General features: G+C 41.1%; 1 long non-coding RNA gene and 1 pseudogene across 1 annotated transcript; one reads left to right on the top strand and one right to left on the bottom strand.

The window, feature by feature from the left end:
- The first annotated feature begins 85 nt into the window (after positions 1 to 85).
- Positions 86 to 24,487, top strand: LOC138849964 (uncharacterized). The gene is made up of 4 exons (XR_011389293.1): positions 86 to 164; positions 1,526 to 1,662; positions 3,130 to 3,174; positions 23,194 to 24,487. It is a non-coding gene; the product is annotated as an uncharacterized lncRNA (long non-coding RNA).
- Positions 16,941 to 22,876, bottom strand: LOC127490794 (zinc finger CCHC-type and RNA-binding motif-containing protein 1 pseudogene; annotated as a pseudogene).
- Positions 24,488 to 24,917: the final 430 nt, after the last annotated feature.

Raw genomic sequence — 24,917 nt, 5'->3', positions numbered from 1 at the left:
TTGGGTTGACTCTCCAACAGCAAAAGAAAGGCAGAGAATACAGTGAGCTGGTCATACCATTCTAACTTAGAATTTAGATGTCTGTCACAATTCTAAGTCTTAGCACTGTGTGCACTAGAAACCATGCTGAGGGATGGGCATTTGACATAGTCGTTAAGACATCGGTAAGTATGACTCAATCCCATATCAGAGTACCTGAGTTAGATCCGGGGCTCTGCCTCCTGATTCCAGCTTCCTGCTAATGGACACCCTGGGAGGCAACCGGTGTTAACTCCAGTAACTGGATCTCTGCCACACACATGGGAGACCTGGGTTGATTCCCAGCTTTTCAACCTCTCTCTCTCTGTGTCTGTCTGTCTGTCTCTATCTTCCCCTCCCTCCTTCCCTCTCAAAGAAATAAATAAGCACTTTAAAAACCATGCCAAGGTTTTCACATCACCCTTGAACTGCTGCTGAAGAAATGCATAAAACACAGCCAGATGTTGATACTTTGAGCAAGTGTCCAGGCCACTTTCAGGTAGGATCAGCATCTAACAATGAACTATTGAGTGCTCACTGGGTGCTAAGTGCTTTGCTGACCTCACTGCATAGAAACCTTTCAGCCCCCTTATGACCATCTTCCCATTTACAAATAAGGAAAGTACGGCCCAGTGAGGTTCAAAAGTCACCCGAGGTCTGAGAACCAGTAAGTGGCTAAGTGTCAATTTATAATCAGATAATGTCTGGCTACAGAACTCACCTTCTTTTGTATGACACAAGTCTCGTTCATGAAATAGAACAGGCTGCATTAGAAACAGTGTTTCCTCTGGCACTGACCAAGGACACACATGCTCGCCTGTTGACTCATCAGGCAAGTCATCTGACTGTGTCCTTTATCCCTCACTGCAGTTAACCTCTCATTCTTGGACATCCCTTTCCTTGCAGATGCACACAGGACTCCAATCGGGGATGTGGCAAAGAGCCACTCAATTATTTACAAGTAATCACGTCTCTCCCCCTCTCATCTCTCATCTCTCTCTCTCTCTCATACACACACACACACACACACACACACATTGATTTTGCTGAGTTGGAAGTTACAAACAAGACAAAATAAGAGCTGAAAAGGATGCCTGAGGTACTAGAAAATATCTCCCAACTAGAATTCAGAAGCAACCCCAGCCTAAGGGAAGGTTGATTTGTAAACTTGCCAGAGAAATTACCTGGCAAGAAATTACCCAGGGAGAAAGTCAATCTCGACCTTTAGATGAGTGTGCAACATGGCCACATGTAACTTGAAGTGAGAAAGGAGGAATTATTTTAGGATACGGTCTTTCTTAGGAATAAGAGGAAAGGTTGCTCTTTCCCCTCAAACTTTGTTGCTCAAACTCATTAGTTCTATGTCCTTCATGCCATACGTGATCATTAGAGTTGTTGTATAATTTTTAAGTGGATCCCATTACAAAGTCCCTGTTAATTCTGAAGGACAAGTTACTTGGCAGAAGAACTTTCTTTTCAGAGGTGTAAATATTTACTTTCCCAAAAGCAGCAGAACAACCATCACAGCTAGTAATACCCTCCATGCCAGGACTTGGCATAGGCTCCGGCTCACTATCACTGACAATTAAATGGCAGCTTCTCCATGACGTAACGTTTGAGCCAGCTCACCAACAGCATTTGAAGGTAAGATAAGACATGTTGTTTTCTGCTTTTTGACATTGTCATGGATAGGCTACATTCAACCTAATCCAAGAACTCTGCCTCTGGATGTTGTATTATGAAATTCTGGAAGATGTTACCTATTTGATTAGATGTACTTTGCACTTGGATTTCTCAGGAATAGTGGTGACTAATTTTTTTTCAAGTGATGCAGCACCATAGGCATTCTTAGGTGTAGTAAATCCCTTCCTTTAATTAGAACACATGAAAAGGACAAATCATTTTGTATAGACTTGTGATCCCCATCATAGATATCGCCTAGTCTTTAAGAGGTGAATGGCACAAAATGAATAGTGGCCAATTGCAGTTCAAAGAACCAGTTGTTATGCAATTTTTCTTCTTCTAAAGCAGAATAATGGTTATTCCTACAATGTCACTCTTACTAGCTTATATTTTATTTAATTCTGAATTTTAGTTGGTTTTCAATTATGAAAGTTCTGTGGAGGGTACCTTCAACAAAAAAGGTGTAACACTTTTTTTTTTTTTTTGACAGACAGAGTTAGAGAGAAAGACAAAGAGAAAGGTCTTCCTTCCGTTGGTTCAGCCCACAAATGGCTGTTACGGCTGGCACGCTGCGCTGATCTGACGCCAGGTGCTTCCTCCTGGTCTCCCATGAGGAGATGCAGGGCCCAAGCACTTGGGCCATCCTCCACTGCACTCCCAGGCCAGAGCAGAGAGCTGGCCTGGAAGAGGAGCAACTGGGACAGAATCCGGCGCCCCAACCGGGACTAGAACCTGGGATGCCAGTGCTGCAGGTGGAGGATTAGCCTAGTGAGCCGCAGCGCCAGCCTGGTGTAGCACCTTCAAATAGAGTTTGGTCAAGGTGTTAACAGTGTTGTCAGTAATCTGACTCTCAATTAGCTGGCTTTGCTGTATTTTTGTTTGTTTGTTTTTTGGTTTTTGGTTTTTTTTTTTTTTTTGCAAATTTCATTTTCATGTAGCTTTTCCCTATGAAGTGGCAAATGTTTATAAAAAGCTTCCTTTACATTTATCAACGCTGAGAGAAAGAAAATCCCTCCTTCCTAATACTCCCAGAAAAACCACAGGATTGGGTCTTGCTGTATCAATGGGGTCATTTGCCTATCCCCTGCCTCCAGCGGGGGATAAATATGCTGCTGTTTTGGACCAATCACTCAGTGCGAGGGGAGGATCAGGGCTGGGTTTTCAGTCTCACCCAACTGCATGGGCAGGGAGTTAAATGATGTCTCAGAGAAACAGTGAGAGGCTGTTTTTCAGAAGAGAGGAAAAAACAGACAAGCAGACAAAACCAACAGTTGTCAACTCCAAATGGCAGGGTGAATTTTAGCAAAAGCATTTGAGAAACGCTCCCAACAGACAAGCTGCAGAATCACTGCACTTACAATTTACATTGGAAGTTGTGAATTGTAATTTCATAGTTCTTTTCAACTTGTTTTCTCATTTTCTTAATAGATATGCTTTGAGTAAAGAAATAAAGGAAAGGAAAATGCAGAAAGAGTAAGTAGTCTGTCTATTCACATTTCTACTAATTCTGATGCATGAATGAATTGGAGGGTGGTATCCTAACTCTACAAAGAGACTGTAGTCCACTCAAGAGTTTCTGGACTCTTAGTTTATACTGTTAGGGTTTATCTTATAATCTTCCTTAGATTTTCAACCCATCGTAGAACATAATGTAGAAATTAGCATGACTATGATTAATATTAATGGAATATAATTTTAGAAATATCCACACATTTGTTTGTTCGTTTTTTTGTTTTTGTTTTTGTTTTGTTTTGTTTTGTTTTTTGTTTTTTGACAGGCAGAGTGGACAGTGAGAGAGAGAGATAGAAAGGTCTTCCTTTTTGCCATTGGTTCACCCTCCAATGGCCACCGCAGCCGGCGGGCTGCGGCCGGCGCACCGTGCTGATCCAAAGCCAGGAGCCAGGTGCTTCTCCTGGTCTCCCATGGGGTGCAGGGCCCAAGCACTTGGGCCATCCTCCACTGCACTCCTGGGCCATAGCAGAGAGCTGGCCTGGAAGAGGGGCAACGGGGACAAAATCTGGCGCCCCGACCGGGACTAGAACCCAGGGTGCCAGCGCCGCAAGGCGGAGGATTAGCCTATTGAGCTGCGGCACCGGCCAGAAATATCCATACATTTGAAAGAGGATGGAAATGAATGACATTTTCAGGTTTATGCATGTACTTGGCTTTCAATCGCCCTGATATAAAACTATCTTTTTACTTTTTAAAGTTTACTTTATTTGAAAGGCAGAGTGACAGAGAGAGAGGAGGAGAGAATGACAGAGAGAAAGGGAGAGATCTTCCTTCTGCTGGTTCATTCCCCCAAATGCCCACAACAGCCAGGCATGGGCCAAGATGGAGCCAGGAACTCCTCTTGGATCTCCAACATGGATGGTATAAATCCAACTATCTGGGCCATCATCTGCTGTCTCCTAAACACATTAGCAGTAAACTGGATCAGAAGCAATGGCAGGACAGAATTCTCAACACTCAAATACAGATGCTGGCCTCCCAAGCAGCAGCTTAACTTTTGCATAACACCCCTGCCCCACACCATCTTGCTTATTTAACCTTGACTTAGACTGAGGTATTCAACATAGGAAGATTTTCTAGGTGTTTCCTTTAATTGCATGTTACTTTGATATGAACTTTCTTTAAAGAACAGTATCTTCTTTAATAGCTTGGTTAGGATAAGCATCCGGGGTTATAAATTAAAAACATTTAAATTAATGTGACACAAATCAGAACAGTTTCAGGGTTTATAACATACTGGGGTTTGCAAGGATCTCCATTCAACACACTTGATGACTTCAGACTCACATGTGATTGGAGTTATACCTGCTGTGTTCTCCCCCATTGCTACATGGTCAGCCTTGGCATGTTAAGGCTCGCACTATAATTTTCCCCATGTGGTTTCCAACCTGCTACAGAAGGAATATGAAAACTGAGCTTGTTAGAATTTTCCGTAAGATAAGAGAATCTAGATTCTATGTGGTTATTTAAATAGCTCTGTAATGAGTAAGGGATGCCAGTCTCAGTGCATTGACTGTAATTTATCTCCCTCAGCTGTTAAGCTCAAAAATCTGAAACAGCAGGGCCATTTCTGCATTCTTAGAACCTAACAAAGTGGCTGAAATAGAATTGCATTCAGTCAGTATGTCTTAAATGGCTAAATGAATTAATAGCTTGACATTTTCTGGCTGTCCTGAAATTATAAGTATATTTTCATATTCTTGGCCTTGTTCCAGGTAGTGGAGACTTAGGTATGCTGATTCTACATGGGCTGTTTTGTGAATTGAGAAAATATGTACAAAATAACTCACGTTTGTGCTCAAAACATAAAAGAGAAAGTGCCCAACAATACTAGTTCAATAAGCTTTTTCATTACCTAGGAAGGCTTTTTCTAAAATTGATTTTCATTGGCTACAGAATTTTCAGAGAAGTTTCATGTTAAATTGGGAAAGTCACTTAATTAGAAGCCAAATTTCTATATTCAAGCCATGGTTTGTTCATATACTTGTCAGTGAGCAATTTATGTTAATAAATTCTCTGATCCTCAGCTTCTTCATATGTAAAATGGAAATTAGTATGCAACTTAATAATGTTATTGAGTTCCAGTCGATATTAAGATTTGCAGTATTCAAAAACAATCTGTCATAGATTTACTCCAAATAAATCTCTGTGAATTTTAAATTAGATAATAAAAGGATACTTTTTAAAGTTTGTGGAAAAAAGATTAAAGATGTTTATTTTAGAGCAAATTTTTTTTGAAATACATGCATAGTTTTCTCATAATACACCTTTTCCCATGAACATTTTGAAGACCCCCTCACATGCATGCATTTCAAAATTGTTTTTCCCAAAATAAACTGATCTTTTAATACCATTTCCAACAAACATTTTGAAGTACGCTCATGTGAACATCATTTGGAAACTTTGAAGCAATCCCCCAAATCAAGTGTTATTGGTCTTATTTTTCCCATAAACTTTAAGTCTTTTGCTGTTGTCATTGAGTCATCCAAGTTCTTTAAGTTTTGTTACTTCCTTGTGTCCTTCAAACGCTTGGTTTTATTTGGAACCTGCATTTTTTTTTATTTTGATCTGATTTTTCCAAAGTTCAAACTCTAGTTTGCTTTTGAATTTCTCTTGGGAGATTCAGCTGGATGAGTATTGCTTAGAGAAACCTAGGGAGGAGTTTGCAGCATTTCAGTAAGTGGGTCTGATGGCTCCAGGGAACGTACTTCCTGTATTGATTTCCTAAGGAGATAAGGAATAACATATGGCTAGAGATGATACCAGTCCTGTTGAGAGTAGCCCTTTGCTTTCTAGAGTAGAGATGAAATGTATTGTTCTAGGTTGGCAAAATTTAGCAGATACAATAGAAGGCAGTTTGAATTTCAGATAAAGAATGGATAACATTTGAATATAAGTATCACCAAATGCTACATCCTGTATTTTAAACCTGGCAACTGTGGATGTGCAGTGCTTTTAATAATCTTTGAAGGCTTCTTGTCCAATTGAAAGTACCCATAAAAAATGCCTTTGAATCTTTCAGGAGATTTAATCAGTCTTTGTGCTTCCGATGGTATTTATGCTGTTTAAAAGTGAGATAGTTTGGCCATCTGGGAAGGGATTTTGTGCCTTGTCCAGTGACATCTGGGAGGTTCTCTTCTTGGAGGCTCATGTGGGTGCAATGGCCATTGGGGCTGGCGTTTTCTGATTCTCAACTGAGTTGGACTCTAAGAGAACTCATTTACATGGCTCATTATTGTCAGTGAGTATTGACTGGCTGCTCAGCTGGAAACTGGACCAAAGTACATACATCTGATCAATTTACATGGCCTGCACTTCCTTCAGCAGGGTGTCTGTGTTCCTAGAGAAAGCATACCAAGAATGAGGATGCCAAGAACCAAATCCTTTGCATTCGCTTTTGCTTTTGTATTCAGAAAAGTCAGTGAATATAGCAATACTGTCAACCCCTCCATTTTACAGAGGGTTGATATTGTCTGTCAACCCCTCCATCTTACAGAGGGTTGATATTGTTATGAGGCTCGTCACAAGGTTTCTGCTCTCTATTTACCTCAATGAGTAGGAATATGAAGATGCAGAGGAGAGATCAAGGACCAGGATGTGAAGTGGGGATTGAACAAAAACCAGAGAGGTGTAGAAGGAACTGGTAACTCCAATTAATATGTTGAAATCCTACTCCCTGAGGTGATGGTATAAGAACATGAGGCTTGGTATGGGTACTCTGGTGCAGGGAGTTAAGCTGCCAGCTGAGGTGCCAGGATCCCATATGGGTGCCGGTTCAAGTCCCAGCTTTTCCACTTCTGATCCAGCTCCCTGCTAATGTGCCTGGAAAAGTAGCAGAGGACAGCCCAAGTGCTTGGGCCCCTTCACCCAAGTGGGAGTCCTAGATGAAGCTCCTGGCTCCTGGCTTCAGCCTGGCCTAGCCTAGGCTATTGTGGCCATTTGGAGAGTGAACCAGCAGGTGGAAGACCCCTCTCTCTCTGTCTTTTTCTTTCTCTCTGTAATTCTGAATTTAAAATAAATAAATCTTAAAAAAAAAATGAAAAAGGTGCTGAAGCTTTGGGAGGTGATCAGATGGTGAGGGTGGAGCCCTCATGAATGGAATTGGTGCTTCAATAATAGAGACCGTGAGAACCCTTTGCCCCTTCCACCACACGAGGTTATGGTGAGAAGACTGCTCTCTGAACCTCATGTGGAAGTGTGCTCTTGCCAGACAAGAATTGGCTGACACTTTACTCCAGAACTGTGAGAAATAAATGTTTGCTGTGTATAAGCCATACGTTGATGGTATATTTTATAGCAACCTGAACAAAGACAGCAGGTTATAAAGCGGTAGTGGAGAAACAAGGTATGGTTGGTGGATTGGGTTATTAGGACAAGTGGGAGAGTCTTTATGGATTTATCTGGATACATGGATTTTCTAGGATAATCATGACAATAAATACATCAGGTTTAATTTTAAAAATAAGTTGACATCTGGGAAAGAAAAACAGACCCTAAATTCAATTTTAAAAATCTAAACCTGCCTGAACATTTTAATGCTTTAGAGCCAATAAACAATTAAACATAAGAAGTTCATAGCTTACCATTTCAAAATAATTACTTTTATTTGTACCTTTATTCATGTAGTTTAAGCTTGTGTCAGGTTGCTTTAAAGTAGAAAAAGGTTACTTTCACTTAAATACATTCAAAAATGGTAATTTAGCCAAAGGAACTTGCCTCTGGTGTAGATCTTGGCTTATATCTTGATGAATGGTGCTATACCACTCAGGGCATGACTGTTTCCTTTCCATATTTCATGGATGTTCCAGTATGAGCTGGGAGCCCCAAAGGCATTCAGGAGCCCTCTCTCCTGAGGTTTCTCATCACAAGTCCCTAATGTGCTCAAGACACACTGCAGGTACAGAAAATGCGTGAGTGAGGCTCACAATGATTGCAGGTTAGCCCCACAGGTTGCTTTTGGTTCAGTAAGCATCAGGTCTGCTAGGAGGCCACCTTTTCCAACCAGAACATAACCACCTGCTGAGCAAAGCAGTTAGTGGCTGAAGAACCCATGAATAGGAACATGTTCTGCCTATTGCTATGAAACATAAAAGGAAGTAGCTGATAACCCAGTTTCTCCCCTGACTTTGAAGAACAGAAAGGTCAGGCAATTCAGCTGTATTGTTAGACTAGAATGCATGTGTTGATTCGCAAAGCCATGTCCAGGTGAACATATCAAGAGGAAAAATGAGACCCTATGGTTTCAAGGTCTGCCACTGGAGCAGAGCAGACAAAATTTCACCCATAGCATTCAGTGGGATGAACATAAATTACACATGAGTAGGGGAAGAAAGGTAACATATGTGTGCATTTCAGACTAAATCAGAGTGCACGTGGCCCTGGACAAATGTGAAAACTGGCCATTAGTCAAGAATACCAGCATGTGCATCTTCTTAATGTAGACTGGACATTACTAACCAGCAGGAAGTTTTACTTGCAAAATGCGGATTAGGAATGCAAAAACATTAAGCTCATAATGGAGAAACAGTCGATTTAACTCCACAGTGAACACAGTTGAGAATACCCTAAGATAGCATTTCTGAAGAACCTCTGAATTGGATGCTAACATCTAAATATGTAGTCGTCCATCTCCTGCAAGAACTAGTCGACACCAAAGCCATTCAGGTGTGTTGGAAATTTAAAGTGCATCTTTACTACACTAAGTGCTGCTTTAGCCTTGTCATATCATGATTGTGGCAGAAAAAAAGTGCATTCATTTATTTCTAATTTCACTTACTACTTTTCCATCACTTAAAAAATTTCAAGATATTTTTCTAACTCCATTCACAGACGGTCAATTTTCTGGAGAAAATTTAAAAAAAATCTTTATTCTTATGTGTTTGAGGCCAGCTCATAATAGACAGCAAACATTTGCAGTCAGGTAGTCCAATTCTGACATTCTTTAAGAACTCATTCTGGTATTTCTAGTCCTTCTGATTGCTGTTTTCAATCATACATAAAGGGTGAGTGTTATGGTGAGCGGGTTAAGCCACCACTTTGTATGGCCACATCCCATAGTAGAGTGCCTGGTTCAAATCCTGGCTGTTCTGCACTTCCAAATCAGCTCCCAGATAATGAACCTGGGAGGCAGAAGATGATGGTCCAATTACTTAAATCTCTGCCACTGACATGGAAGACCCATCCTGGTTTTAGCCTGGCCCAGTCCTAGCTGTTGCAGCATTTGAAGAGTGAACCACTGGACAGAAGAATCTTCCCCTCTCGCTCTCTCTCTCTCTCTCCCTCCCTCCCTCCCTCAGTCCTTCTCTTTCTTTCTCTCTCTCCCCCTCCCTCCATCCTTCTCTTTCTCCCTCTTTCTCCCTTCTTCCCTCTCTCTCCCCCTTCCTCCCTCCCTCTGTGTTACTCTGCCATTCAAGTAAATAAATAAATGTTAAAATAAATAAATAAAAGCCACTACTTTCCTATCTCCATTTCCTGTCTCAGCAAGTGCTTTTTATTTTTATGTTTTATTTCTTTAATTATTTGAAATGTAGGGTTACAGAGAGAGAGAGAGAGACTCCTCCACCTGGTTTACTCCCCGATGACCTCAATGGCTGGAAATGGGCCAGTCTAAAGCCAGAAGCCAGGAGTTTCTTCCAAGTCTCCCACATGAGTGCGGGGACCCAAGCACTTGGGCCATCCTCTGCTGCTTTCCTGGGCCATTATCAGGGGGCTGGATATGAAGTGGAGCAGCCGGGATTCATACTGGCACCCATATGGGATACCAGCATTGCAGACTGCAGCTTAACTCACTATGCCACAACGCCAGCCCCATAGCAAGCTCTTTTTACCAATTCCTGATAAAGGTATTTACACCTCCAAATATCACATCCCATGAAATAACTCTGTTTGGAACTTTGCAGAGCAGAGGTATCTTAATTGATATTTTTAGAGTTTGAGAGGAAATGTAATGAAAGAAAAGAAAGCACATCAAAATCCTTTTTTATTATTGAGACACACACAGAGGCATCCAGTCCTTAAATGTTGCAACAATGAGGTGTGGGCAAGGCTGACACTGTGATCCAGGAACTCTGTCTGAGTCTCCCATGGGAAACAGGGACCTAAGTGCTTCAGCTATCATCTGGTGCCTCCCAGGGAAGTTAGAGCCTAGAATTGGGAGCAGAGCTGGGAATCAACCCAGCAGTTTGATAAAGCTGCATCTTAACCACTACACCAAAAGTCCACCCTTGAATTCAGATTTTTAAGAGCAAGTATATCCATTATTATTATTATCATCATCAGTGTTATTATTATTGCAATATATTGGCATTATGTAGTTAGCTTCAGCCCCTTAAAATATGCTAAGGAAATCTTATACTTTTATTTTTTTTTTTTGCAATCACCAAAATCAACTGCTTTTTTAAAAAAATGATTTGAGAGGCAGAGAGACAAATCAGAGAGCTCCCGTGTGCTGATTTACTTCTCAAATACACACAGGGGTTGAGGTTGAGCTGGAGCTGGGCCAGGGCCAAAGCCAGAAGTTTCAATCTAGATCTCCCAAGTGAGTGGTAAGAAATCAGTGATTGGAGCCATCACTGACGCCTCCCCAGGTCTTTGTTAGCAAACAGCTGGAGTCAGGAGCCGGAGCTCACTATTGAACTCTGGAATGCCAATGCAGAACATGGCGTCTTAATCGCAGGGCTCAATCCCCTCCCCTTAAGTACTTTTGAATGAGGTAATATGTTACGGTAATTTTTGCAAAAAAAAAAAAAAAAAAAAAAAAACAGAAAAAAATGATGATGGCCTCTTATGGTTGGAACATATAGAGCATATTAGGAATCTGGGGGCTTTAATACAATATAAATAAACTTATACACACACAGAGATAACTTGTATACTGAGACAAGCATTGTACACATCAAGACTGGCACCTGAACTTGATGAATGGCTAAGAAAAGGTACACATGCTCTATCGTATTAGCATGACTATCTGAGGAAAACGCAATGCAATTCGCACAACTTGGACAACCCCTCAGCGGCTGGGTGAGAGGAGCACATTTGCATTAGCAACAAAGGCTAAACCCTTCATTCCTAAAGGAATGGAAATACAACAGGTCCTGAGAGAGAGAATCCTGCAGCTTTATCTCAGCCTTTACTGGCTCAGAAAAGCGTTCTGAAGAGAAGGCAGGAGGATTTGGTAACAAGGAGCAGCGGATGATTTATGGAAGGTCAATTATAGTGACCCCCGACTGTGGTTCATTCGCCAAGAACCAAATGTGAATGTCTGGTGGAGGAGAACAGAAAGCCTGCCCGGATGTATATTGAGCTTCAAAACAAAGAGCAAAATAACAGGGGCCTGCCCCATCCAGCTCTCCCGAAAGGTCGTTATAATTAAATACATCTGAACACCATTCTAAGTACGATATACAAGGTCATTCCAATAAGCAGGCAATACAAGCACCAACAAAGAATGACAGGCGTGCGTAAAATAAGTGCATGGAACTGAACTGCATAGGAAGGTTCCCGCGGAGGCTAAAAAGCTACCTGTCAGAAAACAGAATGGGATCTATCTGCTGTTCTCATTTCATTGTCTCAATGGCAGCCACGCTGCCATTCAAAGACTCTGAAAGCCGCTATTACTTCTGCATTGCCGATACCTGCAAGGCATCATGTGTGATCAGAACCAACATTCCACGTTCCCCAAACAAATTTTCTGTGAAAGAAAAAAATGGATAGCTTATTGATTGGCAAGTTAGGAGAGGCAGAGACAGAAAAGAGAGGCAAACACTGAAATCTGTGCCGAGAATGTCTGTTTCATACGGTTCGTCCTCTGCTTGAACATGTCTTCTACCACACAGCAAATAGCTGAGGATAATGTGAGAATCCAGCCTTGAATCCAGATGCTGGATTTCAATTCTGTTTACGACTTGTGTTTTCCCCATGACAAGCACAACTCATTTCTTTCATGGCTTCCCCTAACTGTCCATCAAATAAAGATTATAATACACGTTTTCCCGCCTTGGGTTGTAACTAACAGATAATTAGAGTCTTAAGGGTGAATAAACTTGGTATGGTAAGCGTCTCTATTTTCACAGAAGAAAGTCAGTAGACACACTTGCGCGTCATGTCCTGGAAGCCTATGTATATGTGACAGGACATAATTCCTTGGCCTTTGTTTATTTTGTCCAGACTGCTTCAGCCTAATTAAAAAGGAGTTCTCAAAAATTAGTAAATTACAACCACATCATTCTGTGCATCTGGTAAATGCTACAATAATAAAAAGTGAGCACTTCCCATGTGCTAAATACACTTTTAAGTGCTGTATAAATGTTACTTACTAATCTGATGACATTCCCATGGTTAATGCTATTTTTAAAATAGTATTTATTCATTTATTTTATTTGAAAGGCAGAGAGAGACAAATAAAGATCTTCCATTTACTGGTTCACTCTCCAAATAACCTCAGCAGCAGTGGTTGGGCCAGACTGAAGCCCTCTCTTAAGGGCTCCTCATCCACAAAGTAATTCCTAACCATGGTACCTCTTCCTTTAACTTAGAACCAGAGTGGTGAGCATCCGGCACTACGGTTAAATTGCAGCTTGGGATTCCCTTATCCCATAGTGAAATGCCTCATTCAGGTCCCACAGACTCTGCTTCTGATCCAGCTTCCTGCTAGCGCACACCCCAGGAAGCAGCAATGATGTCTCAAGTACTTGGTCCCTGCCATTCAGTCCCTGGCCTGGCCCAGTCCTTGCTGCTGCAGGTATTAGAGGAGCGAAGCAGCACATGAAAGATGTTTCTTCCTCTCTCTGTTTCTCTGCCTTTCAAATAAAGTGAAAAATAACAACTAATTTAAGGCATTAGCGATATCTGCAAAATCATGTCATCTTTGTCATACTCTATTGGCTAGAAGTAAGTCGTAAGTCCCACCCACCCTCAAAGGGAGGAGACTACATGAAGGCATGAGCTGGATGTTGGAATTATTGGCGTCATCCCGGGTATGTCCTAGATCAGCACTGCCCTAGATTAGTGCTGCTCAAACATTGACGTACATACCAATCATTTGGGGATCTTGTTAAGTGCAGATTCTGAAATCAGCTGGTCTGGGATGTGGCCTGAGAATCTGTAATTCCAACAACCTCCCAGGTGGTGCTAACGCTACAGGCAGGCCTGGGGACCACTAAGACTCCCTGCGTCTGGGATAGGAACCAGCAGTTTGAGCTGCTGGCTCAGGACATGTGCCCATTTCATATACTTGTCAAACTCACGAGTCCACAACAGTGAGTCCAGTTTTACTTCTGTTCCACAGGAATCCTTGGAATCCTAAGGCAGTTAATGTGTCTGATCACCTCTTTCCACATTTATAGAACACAGAATGTGATTCAGGCTCTCTTCAGCTGGCCCCAATGTCCTCCATCCCCTCCCCAGGCGGTAGACATGCCTCAGGCAGAGTTTCACTTACTCCACAACCTCCTGAGTTTTGCTTGCTGAGGGTTATGGGAAAAGTGTCACTTTAGAATCTAAACCATCACCTCCTCTCACTACGTTGGGGAAGTTTCTTATAAATTTTCAAATTTATTGTTTTGTAGTATTCCAATAATAGTCCTCAAAAAGTTCATGGGAATGCATATTATGAAAAAACTTTGTGTAGATTTCAGTTTTTTGTACCAAAACAGACTTATCTTTTAATTCACTTTCCCAGAACTTTTTGAAGTATCCATATGTGTACATAGTGAAGCTTTGCTCTGCACATGCATAGCTAAATGGTTATGCCGTTAGGCCAAGGCACACGCTATCTCTAGAAGATTCTCCTCCACGGGTTTTATAAATCAGACCACCATGGGGACTTTCATTTGGCCCAAATGTTTTGCCAGAGAAACCTTTTCCTTTTGAAGGAAAAGAAGTAAAACAAACGATGCTTGGTTTTTGAAGAGAATAAGTATTAATTTTGAAGAAAGGATTGAAAACATCTTACCTGACAACAAATAACTCTTCCATGGAACAAAAGAAAAAAAAAAAAGGTTCTCCCCAAAGAGTAAAGATAGACTGAATGCAAGTTTCTCTTTCAGTGATGTCTCACACACAGGAAGCTCTTATCTGCCTTCTTCTCAAAGGGCTGCTCAGACCCTTACAACTTAAATTTAGCTCTTAGCCAGCCCTTCCTTTCTGCTGGTGGCTACAAGTGGTGTTAAAGGACAGGCAGAGGGTCAACAGAGATACCTTCTGACACACAGCTTCCTTAAACTCTGGCTAGGCTCCAATCTATTTAAACAAAGAGGAAGGTAAGTCAGGCAGAGGGCTCTGAAATGAACCTAACTCAGACCTCCCGCCAGTATCCTACCTCTTAAAATAGTGAATTTCCAATTGTCTGCCAGCAAGGCTTTTAGAGCAAAGCCATTATTCTGAGACAGCAGCAAGTCTCCAGGCCTACCTTAGCACTTGGAGCACAAAGGCGGAAGGAGCCTTCTGCACACTGAAGAGCTGAGGTCTTCCTCGACCCTGCTGTCACAGGTGCCAAACACAATGACGCAATCTCATCACATATTTATTGAACTGCTCTAATAGCTTTACATCCTCCTAATCGTTGGACCAATTCCTTCAAATGTATATTCATGCCTCCCATTTTGTAAAGAATTCAAGTGGAGAGACTTAAATTGCCCAAGGTCACAGAGTAGCCTAATTAGGCTAATCCACCCAATTTGATCCAAAATTCACAGCGCAATACAAAGAGAGGTGGCTAAAAGCTCAGTCTGATGCAGAAAGGTCGACTTGCAAGGAGTGCTTTGAGTGGTGGCCCAAGAAAAGATCCCAGTCCCTGGATGCTGTAAATGTGATTGCATTTGGAAGAAAAGTCTTTGCAGATGTAATGAAGTGAAGGATCTCAAGATGAGATCATCCTGGATTATCTCCAAAGGGGAGGGAATTTGATTTTATATAGGAGAGAAGACACAGACACTGAGAAGACAGTCATGGGAAGACAGAGGCAGAGGCTTGAGTGAGGCTGGCACAAGGCGAGGAAACCTGTAGGCACTGCAAGCTGGAAGAGGCAGAGGCGGCTCCACCCCTCAGGCCTTTGGAGAGCAGGACCAAAGTGGCACCTTGATTTCACACTTCTGGACTCCAGAACCTGTGAGACAATAGCTTTCTGTTTGGAGGCACCAACTTTGTGGTGCCTGATGACAGGAACCCAGGCAAACTCAGAGATTTGAGAGTACTAAAGAAAATCCGTAGGTTAACTCCGAGAGTCCCCTGTAACTAGTATGTGTGCCTGTGTTCTTGACTAGGGTTGGCTCCTGGGGGACACAGACGGCACAGCCTTTCTGCCAGTTCCCCTAACATTCATGATACATGAATGTAGCTCATTGGCTGTTGACTTGAACCATGGAAATATTTGGAAGTCTGGCAGGTGGAGACTGTAGGGACACAAGTCTGAACTCATCTGAGAACAGGAACACTGGGCTGTGGCAAGCTAGTCCTTCGCAAAGGGGCCAGACCAGACCGAGGCTGTCTGTGTGGCTCTTCTCAAGAGCAAAGAGGCCGGCGCCGCGGCTCACTAGGCTAATCCTCCGCCTAGCGGCGCCGGCACACCGGGTTCTAGTCCCGGTCGGGGCGCCGGATTCTGTCCCGGTTGCCCCTCTTCCAGGCCAGCCCTCTGCTGTGGCCAGGGAGTGCAGTGGAGGATGGCCCAGGTGCTTGGGCCCTGCACCCCATGGGAGACCAGGAAAAGCACCTGGCTTCTGGCTCCTGCCATCGGATCAGCGCGGTGCGCAGGCCGCAGCGCTCCGGCCGCGGCGGCCATTGGAGGGTGAACCAACGGCAAAGGAAGACCTTTCTCTCTGTCTCTCTCTCTCACTGTCCACTCTGCCTGTCAAAAAAAAAAAAAAAAAAGAGCAAAGAGAAGGAGCGGGAGGCCTGTGCTCAGAGGTTTGTTGAGATGGCCCCGGGGAAGATCAGAGCAACCGAATGTTTTCAGCCTTTGTTAAATCAAAACATTGTCATGGAAATGGAGACATTATTATAAATTGGGAAATTTGGAACTGGAAAACTGCAAAAATTGGGAATAAATCACATTCATTACCATTGATTCTATTATTTATTTTAGTGTACTTTTAATTGTCATTGACTTTTACTAATTTTTTATTTAGTTTTAAACAAATTTTATTATTAAAATATACAGAGGGTGTAGGCCCTTGGCACCATAACTAAGATGCTATTTGGGATGCCATATCCCACATTGGAGTACCTAGTTTCAAGTCCTGGCTCTGCCTTCCACTAAAGCACACCCTGGGTGGCAGCAGGTGATGGCTCAAGTACCTGGTCCCTGCCACCTAAGTGAGAGACCCGGGTTGGATTCCATGCTCCTGGTTTCAGCCTGGCCCTGGCGTGGCTATTTCAGGAATTTGAGTACTGAACCAACAGATGGGAGATCTCTCTTTGTCTTTGATTCCAAATAAAGTTCCTATAAATAAGTTTAAAATAAACATATACAATTTTTAAATTAAAATATGTAAATGTATGCAATAGAGTCGTCCTCTCCGCATCCTCCAGTATCCATTCATTCAGTGAACAAATGTTGGTTGATTATCTTCCATTATAATAGTACTGTTCTAGGTACTCAGGATACATCAATGAACAAGACAGACAAAACAAGGGTCCTCACAGCCTTCACATCCGGCTGGGTTGAGGATTTGAGGCAAGCTTCTTTGCAAAGGAAGAACTGAACAAAGAAATAGTTGAAGTTAGCCAAGAGGATATCTTCTCCTATTACCTCTATATTTAGATTTTTCAGGATCGTGCAGGATATCTTTATGAATTTAGCCACAGATTGGAACACACATGAGTATTCTTATTTCCACTTCCTTTTACTACAAACAGCAGTATATTATGTACAGTTTACTTTTTTCTATTTCTTGTATCTTGGAGGCTTTTATCAGATAACTTATCAGAAAGTTAATTATTTTTATCTTATTGCATAGAATATTTATTTGGATAACCATGTAGTAATTTATTTAAGCTCTTCCTTATAATTTAGTTGGTTTTTAATCCTTCACTGTTCCAAAATAAAAATGTATTATGTAACTTCATATTGATTTCATTTCATCCCTTGTGTAAAATTTGAGAAGAGGAATTTCTAGGATATATGAGTGAGAAGTTTTGGAAAATATTGCCCAATTGCCTTGCAATGAAGTCTTACTAATGTATACCTCCCACAAACAATGAAGGAGTACTTGTTTTCCTTCAGTTTGCTAAGACTGTTGTGATGAACTTTGTGGATTTTTTAATAAAAAGTCACAAAAATGGTTGGAAGAAAAAAGATATTTCATGTAGTTTTAAATTTTCATATGTAAATGAGCATCTTTCCATATTTTAGTGTCATTTCCCTCACCCTCGAAAGTGAACTCTTTATTCATATTTTTGCCCAATTTTCTACTAGGAGGTTGGCCTTTTCTATGTGCTATCCTCTGGGTCACTCCCCAGATGCCTGCAAAGCCACAGCACGATGCAGGGAAGGAGGTAGCTAGCAAGGAACAGCTGAGGTTGCAGCCTTCCCTGCAACCCTGCCTGGACCACCCGGTTCTCACCCTTCCATGCAGCTGTTTCCATGAAACCACTGCTTAGAACTAGCCAAAAATAACCAAAGTGGCTGTTGGCTGTTGGCTGTATCCTCATGATCTTTAGCTAATTATAATCTCATCGTAATAAATTACCATGGCGCACACTCCTACTCTCATCATGTACCTGATGCCATGACACCTCTGAGATTTCCAAGCAAGGGGAAGGAGATGGGCAATATCCAAACTCTGCCCCAAATTGTGCCAACTATGAATATTCAATTAAACTCCACCCCAGACACCACCTCCTGTGCCTCTAGGATATAGAAAGGGATGGACGCAGACCCCATCATGTGCAGCTCACTCCTGAGCATTCCTGTATTCGCTTGTGTATTCACTTTGCTTGTGGATAAATCGAATTCCTCTGCCTTTACCTACTTCTTACCCACAAGCTCTTTCTTGCATGGGAAACAAAAACCTGGATGCACTCATTTGGTAACAACATCTTGACCCAGCGACCCTCATGACATGCTTGGCCAGGTGGAACTCAGGAGTCTGGAATTCAGTCTAGGTCCCCATATAGCTCACATCCTTGAGCCATCACATGCTGACCTCTGGGGTGCGCATTAGCAGGAAGCTGGAATTGGAAGTGGAGCTGGTACTGGAACCCAGGAATTCTGATGGGATCTGCTCATCCCAAACCACGACTTAATCTCTGTGTCAGACAACCACCCCATCATGACCATATAAAAATAATATATTTCCTCCTATCACCACTATAATTTATTAAATTCTTATATGTCGTTGGGTTTAGTTTTTATTTTTGTACTCTGCTCCACTATTCTTTTTGGTAATTTACATGTCAATATAATGTTATTTAATACTTGAAATTTGTTCTTTTTAAATATTTTTCATTAGTCTTGATTGCTTAATTTTTCCTATGATATTTAAAATCTGTTTGTCTCATTCCTACAAAAGAAAAAGATCGTTTCTTGTTATACTTTAAATTACCATAGAGAGAAATGATGAGTCTTCCTGAGATTATTATTTTATCTTTTATTTATTTATTTTATTTATTTGAAAGACAGAGTTACAGAGAGAGGTAAAGACAGAGAGGTCTTCCATCTGCTGGTTCATTCCCCCAGATGGCCTGCAACGGCCAGAGCTGCGCTGATTGAAAGCCAGGAGCCAGGAGCTTCTTCTGGGTCTCCCATGCGGGTGCAGGGGCCCAAGCATTTGGACCATCTTCTACTGCTTTCTCAGGCCATAGCAGAGAGCTGGATCAGAAGGGGAGCAACCGGGTCTCGAACTGGTGCCCGTATGAGATGTCGGTGCTTCAGGCCAGGTACTTAACCCGCTACACCACAGCGCCAGCCCCATATTTTATCTTTTCTTTGTTCAGTTACATATAGTGTCTTTAAGGAGTGCTTGAAGTATTGTTCACACAGCTTTTGCATATTTTATCTTTATTGCTACTATCATAACTAGTTAATTTCTTTCATTTTATGAGTGCTCAAAAATTTTATGGAAAATGTAGAAATTAAAAGATGAGCATAGGGGCTGGTGCTGTGGTGTAGTAGGTTAAGCTTCTGCTTGAGATGCCAGCAAACATTATGGGTGCCAGCTAGAGTCTTGGCTGCTCCATTTCCATTCCAGCTCCATGCTGATGGCCTGGGAAAGTAGTAGAGTTTGGCCCAGGTGCTTGTGCTCCTGTACCCATGTGGGAGACCTGGAAAAACTTCCTGACTCCTGGCTTCAGATTGGTCCAGCTCCAGCCGTTGTAGCCATTTAGGGGGTGAACCAGTGGAAAGGAGACTTTCTCTGTCTCTCTCTCTCTCCCTATCTCTGTAACTCTGCATTTAAAACAAATTTAAAAATATTTAAAAAGAAAAAGATGAGTTTATTTTGGTGCAAAAAAAAAAAAAAAAGAAAACCATGCATATGAGTGGTTCTCAAAATGTTCTTGGAAAAACAATATCAAAAAGTTGCACTGATTTCAAATTTATTTTTGCACAAAAATAAACTTATATTTTCTTCTTTTTTGAAAGATTTACTTATTTATTTGCAAGGCTGAGATACAGAGAGAGTGGGGAAGAGAGATCTTCCATCTGCTGGTTCACTCCTTGATAGTTGCAACGGCTGGAGCTGGGTCAGGTTGAAACCAGGAGTTCTAGGTCTCCCACACAGGTACAGGGACTCAAACACCTGGGCCATCCTCAGCTGCCCTTCCAGGTGCACCAGCAGGGAGTTGGATCGGAAGTGGAGCAGTCGGGACTTGAACTGCTGCTGATATGGGATATTGGCATTGTAAAATGAGGCTTTACCTGCTATACCACAGCACTGGACCCTAAGCTTTCCTTTTACTTTCATTTTTCATGAATTTTTGAACTATTCTCATCTTTCTGAATTATTTTGTTAAACAGACAAATGATACCTTCAGCACAGTACTTGTTCCACCAACCAAGTGAATTATTTTATGATTTTTAATTTTTTCAGCTGACCCTCAGGTTTTCCAAGCTTACAGTCAATTCCTTACAAATAGCAATAGACATCTCTTCCATTTCTATTTTTCTGCCTTTAATTTCTCTGGACGTTTTTTGTTTTGGTTTGGAGATTTATTTAAAAAAATATATAAGCCAATCAGATATGAATAAATTTTATAATGAATCATTTGAATATCTTTTTTACATTTGATCATGACAGCATTACCATAATAGCATTGTTTTAATTTATTAAAACTAGTTTTTTTCAAGATTATTTCTAGGGCTGCATTGTGGCTCAGCAGGTTAAACCAACAAAATGGGACGCCAACAACCCACATGTTTGCCAGTTCAAGTGCTGGCTGCTCCACTTCTGATCCAGCTCTTTGCTAATGCACCTGGGGTAGCAGTGGGAGATAGCCCATGTTGGAGGCCAAGATGGAATTTCAGGCTCCTGGTTTTGGCCTGGTCCAGTCCTACCAGTTGCAGCCCTTTGGAGAGTAAACTGAGCAGATGAAAGATCTCTCTTACTTGCTTCTCTCATCTCTCTCTCTCTCGCTAACTCTGATTTTTAAACAAATACACAAATCTTTAAAAAAAAAAAAACTGCTGAAAGAGACTATTTCTAGTAAATCTCAATTGTTTATAGGTCTGATCTGATTTCATCATCATTAAAAAAAATCATCTATTATTTTTCACTTTATGTTTCTGTGTGGGAGCAAACTGTTGAAATCTTTACTTAATGTATGCTAAACTGATCTTCTGTATATAAAGAGAATCGAAAATGAATCTTGATGTGAATGGAAGGGGAGAGGGAGTGGGAAAGGGGAGGGTTGCGTGTGGGAGGGACGTTATGGGGGGAAGCCATTGTAATCCATAAGCCGTACGTTGGAAATTTATATTCATTAAATAAAAATTAAAAAAAACTCAATTGTTTTTTAGTACAGGTTAAATAAACTTTATACAAAACACTTAGGACCAAAAGGATTTTAAATTCCAGATTATTTCAGATTTTGGAATATTTTCATATATATAATGAAATATCTTGTGAATGGGATGTGAGTCTAAATATGAAATTCATTTCTGTTTCATATAAACTTTATACAGATGGCCTGAAGGCAATTTGATACAGTATGCTTAATAATGCTGTGAATGAAACAAAACTCCATGGTGTGGAATTTTTTACTTGAGTCATCACGTTGGCATTCAAAATTTGCAGATTTTGCCACATTTTGGATTTCAGATTTTCAGTTTAGAGAGGCTCAAACTGTATGGTGCCAAGGCAAGATAGAAATATGGTAATATAAATTATTTTATTCCTATGAACTATTTTATAGTAAAAAAATCTTTTGGTACCAGGTGTTCTTATGCTTGATTTCTAAAGATAACCTTAGTCCCCAACTGAACTTTGTTGCTCCAAGACTGTATTACTTTAAGGATATTTTCATAATAATTTTAATCACTAAGTTCTTCCTCATCGCTGGAATATGTCTTTTTCTTTTTCCTTAGACATCTGGACTCATCATCTGATCTTAAGGAGCCCCCTGAACTGGGGGCTTCCATGTTTTTCCAGTTTTGGCTGGAAATCTATGGTCTGGCTGAGGGTGTGAGCAGTAAGGACCTCCCTTCATCCTCACTCTCTTCTACTTTCTCAACTTCTTTTACTAGTCCGGAGATTTTCTTTAGCTTTCTTGCTCATTTTTTTTTCTTTCTTTCTTTGGAATTTCATGTTCTTCCAGCATATTTTTAGGACAGGTATAACTGAAGCGTCCACTTTCCCCACATCGATTTCCTAACACCTAGATTTACCAAAGTAGTTCCATCTTCAGATGAACTCAGCTGCTCTTCCACGGTCTGTACAGTGTTTGTTTTTATCTGTGTGTTGTTTATTGCCCTGGTGCAGTTTTATTGGAGTCTTTAGCCAACACTGAAATGAATGCAACCACTTTACTCTTCCAGGTAGCTTTATCTTTCATTAGCTACCTTTACAACTTCACTCTACTTGGAAAATGTCCTGTGTAAGTCCCTGCTTGTCAGGGAAAAGGGCAAGTTGGAGACATGGTGCTCTTACTTGCGGCCAATTCATTACACATTTCTTCAGATGGGGCAGCAGTACGTGAGCCCTTGGGCCAGCCAGCTCAACCTTGACTCCTTCTGCCCCGTCACCATGGCCTTGGCACCCAGGGTCCTGGCAGGATCAGGTGTCAAGAACAAGGAGAGCAACTGCCTGTTTTTTATTTTTTTCATAGATGCCTTGCCGTCTCTCCCATGAATTCTTGTATCTGCTTTGTATTCTCCTTTGTTTAATAGAGGTGATGTTTATGCCTTTAAATTTAAAGTCAAGTCTAGTCCACATTTTTCATATGTGTTGTGGCAACTTTTTTTTATTTTTCTGGTGAATGTTCTTTGTTGACTGGCTTACTATCTGTGTGTCTCTGGGTTGATATTTTACTCTTTAAAGCAATTATCCACTGTTGGATGACTTGGATTTTTCTGGAGCAGCCACTTAAGGAAACTCCTTTTAGGGTGGAAAGAGGGACCAGAGCAGTGTCCAATATGACAAATAAATAAGTTGCTATGGCTCCCACACAGAGTAATTGTCTCCTGCAGATACTGTACATCCATGTATTCTGTGTGTAGCCTCAATGCCCCCATACTTTCAACTCCACTGCTTTACAAAGTTGAAGTATAAGAGGATTTTCATTAGCAAGGCTGCCACCCAAGTTTTTCACTCACTGTAGCAAATTAGCCATGGAGCTTTTTCAGTAGGGGGGGGCCTTTTCTTTTCAGAAAATGTTTTTGTAGAATCTTTCTGTAACCCACCCCTTCCAGGTTTTCAGTGATCCCCTTGACATCCTTCTAGGTGGATTCTAATCAATTCCAGTCCTGCTGGTCAGTACATATGTTACAGCATGCACATTATCTGTGTCCCATTTTTCTGATGATAAAGTTGTAAATTTGCTTTCATATAGCTTCCAGAAGATGGGAAAATTGGAAGATTTCTACAATTATCTCACAAAGTGACATCCGTGGACTGAAGGAAATATTTCTAACACAAAGTTTTAGGACTGGGAATAGATTGCAACTCTATGAAATATGAATACCTATTCATGAGCTGGATGGATGAGTATGGCACTATTATGAGTGGCTGTTTCCTTCTAGTTTTTCAAACTTTTTGTTTGCCATGAATATCTCTCTCTCAATATACACACGTACATATATTCATGTGTATGGACATGCATGCATGTGTCATGCACGTATACATTTTTGTGTGATAGAGAATGGATATAAGATTACTAAATACCACAGAAAGTTAAGTGACAATAAAAAATCTTTCTCAATTTGGCAATTAGAAACTCATCTGTAACCTTGACCAAGGTGAATTTTAGAGCAGAAACCAGAATTTCGAATTGAATGAGTTGAGAAGTGAACCAGAGGTGATGAATTAAGTAGTACGGACTATTTTTGAGAGACACTTGACCATTAGGGAAAGGAAAGTGTGACAGCACAGATTGAAAGGGCTAAGGAAATTCTATATTTAGACCCCCATAAGAAGCTTGTTTAGAGTGGTGCCTCACTCGTTGGGATGGAGGTGGGAAGCAAGGAGAAGGGCAGGAATGTGTGTTGCAACACAGACATTAATAGCCTTGACTCCAAAAGCGAGAGTTCCTGGGATTGATCCTGTTGTACCTCGTGTTTAATCTGTGACTTGAAATGACTTACTCTTTCTGATCTTAAATGACGCCGTCATCTATGTAACAGTCTAGACCTTTCTCCTGAGCTCTAATCAATCCTTGGTACTAAATAACTTCCCCTCTAGTCCTACAGATATTGCCAAGTTAATATGTTCTAAACAAAATATTTTGTCCAGTATCCAAGCTTGCCACCATGTCCTGCATTTCTATATTTAGTGAATAAAATCACCATATATGTAGAAACCTAAGCCATAATGCCCTAAATGCCTGTATTTCTTGTACATTAACATCTAATCATGATCAATTTACATCAATTCCATTCGTTAATTTAACCTACAGTTTTTATGTCCTCCTTTCAAACTTCACTCTCACCACCCTGGAGTAGATTCTCATTCTTACCTAGACTACTCCTACAGTTTCCTAATTGTTACTTCAGCTTCTCTACCATCTAGGAATCCTCAACATCAACAATAAAGTGAATTTATTACAACGTAATTATGATTATGATATTCTACAGGTTACAACTTTACAATGTACGATAAAACCTCTGTTTCTTATCAGTGTATTCATTTTCCTCAACAATCTGGACCTATTTATCATCTCAAACACTCCTGTAGCTCCTCTGTAGTCTCCATTGCAGGACAAAAAGGGTACAATTCTGCCTTCTACAAAGAAAGAAGCATTCTTCCAAAGAACAGGGCCACTGTATCTAGAAAAAAAATTTTAATGAGCATTTTGAATATGTGGAGAAAATGGAGCCAAAGTTGATGAGAAATATGAGGTCAAAAGAAAAGAACTGCTGCAGAAGTCCCAAAGCAGGTGCAAAGTCACAAAGAGGAACGACTGAGGGCGAGCAAATATGGTGGCAGGACAAAAAACAAGGTAGTTTTCTCCGCATTCTACAAAGATGGCATTCCTCCAAAGAAGAGGGTTCTTATTTCCAAGTGAAATGGATAGCAGGCTCAAAACCCGGGAGCGAGGATGCGTTTGTGACATTATTC

The sequence above is a fragment of the Oryctolagus cuniculus genome, chromosome 6, assembly GCF_964237555.1.
Source record: "Oryctolagus cuniculus chromosome 6, mOryCun1.1, whole genome shotgun sequence".
Classification (NCBI taxonomy): Eukaryota; Metazoa; Chordata; class Mammalia; order Lagomorpha; family Leporidae; genus Oryctolagus; species Oryctolagus cuniculus.
This window is presented reverse-complemented; position numbering and strand designations above follow the sequence as displayed.